Source organism: Protopterus annectens, chromosome 7.part1 (genome assembly GCF_019279795.1).
Source record: "Protopterus annectens isolate FY-2018-M chromosome 7.part1, PAN1.0, whole genome shotgun sequence".
NCBI classification, from domain to species: Eukaryota; Metazoa; Chordata; order Ceratodontiformes; family Protopteridae; genus Protopterus; species Protopterus annectens.
Genome location: NC_056740.1, coordinates 94,008,390 through 94,012,221, shown reverse-complemented (window position 1 = coordinate 94,012,221; position 3,832 = coordinate 94,008,390).

The following is a 3,832-nucleotide window of genomic DNA, read 5'->3' as shown; positions in this document are numbered from 1 at the left end:
TGTCTTGCTGTTGTGTATCCAATTTATCCAGTCTCGCACAAAGCGAGTCCATTCTTTTAAATAAAGAGTCAAACAAACTGTCCTGGGCTGCCGTAGGAGAAGTAGCTGGTGCCGATAAGGCACTATTGCAGCTCCTAAGTAATGCTGGAATAGCATTAGGTGAAAATCCATCACTGCTGACAGATCCGGAAGCCATAAAACTCCAAATAAAGCAAACACAGACCGGGAAACTAAAAACGGATCCAAAGCAGTAGATGGTCTAATAAAACGAAGAACCAGCAGTCACAGGACAGTAAAAGTTTATTAAATAAAGCGCTTTTCATCTGCAAACATGTGCAGACTTCTTCAGACAATACACACTTGTATCTTAAAAGCTTAAATAGTGCTAGGCTCTTTGTTGGTAGATGTGTTAACCAATCACACAAAGGGTAGCCTAATTTTGAAATTTAAAAAGTGAGTTAGTCTCATTATTAGGTTAAAATCTATAAATAATCCACATAAAGCAACCATGTGGTTATAAAACACCATAATCTTCTAACCACTCTAAGCTGAAAAACATTAACAACTCATGGAAATATAATAAAATAAATACAAAGATAGCTAATGAAAAGTAATAATAATAATAATACATAAATGCAAAATAAGTACATAAATATGTTATCTGGACAAATTTTTCAATTTTAAAAGGCTGCTAATAGAGCAGCCATCATTCAGTCCAGGTATCACATATGCATTTAATCTGATCTGCCAACGTAGTTCGGACGCTTCCAAAAATAAATGTGTAGGAGCCCCTCTCTTGTTTTCAATTATCTGATCAATCACTATGAATCTAAAGTGGTGGTCCTTGTGCTGGATAATGTGTTTGGCAAGTGCGTTATCGAGTTTTTCTTTACTAATTGCGTATTGATGTTCATAAATGCGCTCTCTTAATCTGCGCTCAGTCTTGCCTACATAGAATCCTGCACATTTTTGGCATTGGGCTAAGTATACGACCATCCTAGAATTACAGGTACATCTACAATGTATGTCAAATCTGATGTTATTAATTACGAATCTATTAGATTCGTAAATGTATATGCACTGATTACAGTTTTGACATTTAAACATACCCGGTGTTCGTGTGGGCTTGCCATCAGGTTGTTCTAACAATGATTTCAGGTTTTTACCTCTCCTGAAAGTAACTCCAGGCCTGTCGCCCACCTTACTAAATACTGCATGATTAGAATGGAAGATATTCCAGTTCTTGATGATAATGTCCATGATAAGGTGACTGTTAGGACAATATGTCAAAATTAATCTATTGTTTGTGTAAAGATCTGGTTCTGGACGGTCAACTTGCAGAAGTTGTACCATATTTCCAGACTCGGAATGTAAGACAGTCTTAAGAATAGGTTGGTATGTACCATTCCGTCTCTTGTATGTGACCTCTTTTACTAAACTCTCAAGTAAATTGGAAGGATACCCTCTATGAAGAAACATATTCGTAAGAGTTTTACATTCATCAAGGAAGTCCTCCTCAAGGCTCACCATCCGGGCAGCTCTAACAAGCTGCCCTTTAACTACCGACCATTATATTTGATGACTGGTCTAATGAGGGATGAGTACAGATGGATGATGACCACTTTCTTCCTGGATGTGAAACCTTTGGTTATAAGATGTGCCACGTAGAAGGACTTCCTGACCACAGTGGCAATGTGGTGGTCGAAGGTGAGGTGGCTGTTGACCTGGGTGCCCAGATCTCTTATGGCCACTTCAATGTTCAGTGGGCTCCCATCAATGTGGTAATTCATGGGAACTGAGTTTTTTCCAAAGGGGATGATAACGCATTTTTTGGCATTAAGCTTCAGGCCATGGTTCCAACACCAGTCATTGGTCACAGAAAGGCCTTTTTGTAGGATGTCTGCATCACTTGGGAAGTTGATAATGACTCTTAGCTTGCAGTCATCAGCAAACTTGGTCAGCCAGAGTTTTTCTGTGTTGGCCTGAACCTCTGAGAAGCAGATGCCAAACAGGAGAGGGCCCAGGACCGAGCCTGTGGGACTCCACTTGTGACTGGTCAACAGTCTGACTTGGAATCCACAACTTTCACTCCATGGGTCTTGTCAGTGAGCCAATTTGCAACCCACCTAGTGATGTAAGGATCAATGCCTAGTTTGGTGAGTTTATCAATAATACCTGAGTGGGGAATAGTATCAAAGGCCTTGGCCAGATCGCGGTAGGCTGTATGCACTGCCTTAACCTCATCCACAGCCTTGGTGACTGTCTCAAAGAAGTCAACCAAGTTCAGCAGGCAGGATCTCCCCTTGACAAAGCCAGACTGTGTGGGGTCAAGTGTTTGGAGATTGCCTAGATCTTTGTTAAGTAGGTCCATAATGATGTGCTCTATAGCTTTGCATACCAGACTCATCATACTAATGGGACAATAGTTCCCAGGGTCTGTAGCTGCTCCTCCTTTATGGACTGGGATAAATGTAGCAGTGCGCCATTCATTAGAGACATAGCCTGAGGTAAGGCTGTGATTGAACAGAGCACACAGATGTGTGGTGCCAGTTCATTTTGTAGCTCATGTAGGATGTAGCCAGGGATATTGTCAGGTCCCATGGATGCTGTATTCCTGGCTTTCGACAATGCAGCTTTTATCTGTGCAGAAATGGTGGGTACCAGGCTTTCTTCGGGTATTGTGATAGGGCCCTGGGGGGGGGGGGGTAAAGTTGGCACTAAATCTGTCGGCCAGTATGTTGGCTATATCTGTTGGCTCAGTATAGGAGGTGCCATTGTGCAATAACAACTTAAAGCAAATCTGGGTATTGTCTTGAAGGATTTTGATATAGCTATAGAAGGCTTTGTGGTTGTTTTTGGTCTCAGCCCCAATTCTGCCTTCATAGTTGGCTTTAGAGGATTTTGATAAGGGATCTCAACTTTTTGTTTAGACTGATAAGGGAGGTTTTCCAGTCTTCTGACTTTATTTTTTTCTTCAACAGTTTCTTCATTCTGTTGTAGAGCTTATTGATGGCTCAGGCCACCAGATTGGCTTCCTTTTTTTGAAGGAGAGCAACTTAGTTCTATTTGGTATGGCAAGGTCCATGCATTTGTCTGCATGCGCGTACAGTGCATTGGTGTATGATTTGGCAGTCATGCAGCTATTTTCCATTGGCATGGGTGCTGAGAAGTTAGCCACCTGTATTTTTAGGAGCCCAAAGTCAGCTTTAGAGAAGTTTTTCAGGGTGATCACCTTAACAGGGGGTTATAGGTGAGATGGAGGTTTCCATGGTGATCAGTTTGTGGTCGGATTTAACCAGGGAGGATTTGACTATAGGTGTGGAGCAATGGTCTCCCTTGTTGGTGATAACTAGATAGAGGATGTTGCTTCCTCTAGTGGGAGTCAGAATGACCTGGTCCAGGGCAATGGAATTGATAAATTCCAGAAAGTGTTGGGCCAGTACATTGGTACTTGAATAGCTTTCCCAGTTGATGGAAGAGTAGTTGAAGTTACCCAGTATGAGAGTGTTGGCTTAGACCTTGACAGATTCCAGGGTGCTTCGGAGCTTAAAGTGAGAGTCTAGGGACATGTTTGGGATTCTGTAGCAGGATATGACTTGTATCACCATCTTACCCAGTGTTAGTTGTACCTGAAGTATCTCGGATGCTGTTGGACATGCTACACTTAAAGAAACCCCAATCCCTCAGAGACACACTCTCCAGGGATATAAACCTTGTCATCACAATGAACAAAACATGCTGGAGGGATAGGTTCCTGACCCAGAGATTCTCCAGACTCTGGAATAGACTGCCCATACATGTCAAGCAGAGCGCCTCTTTGGCCCTCTTCAAA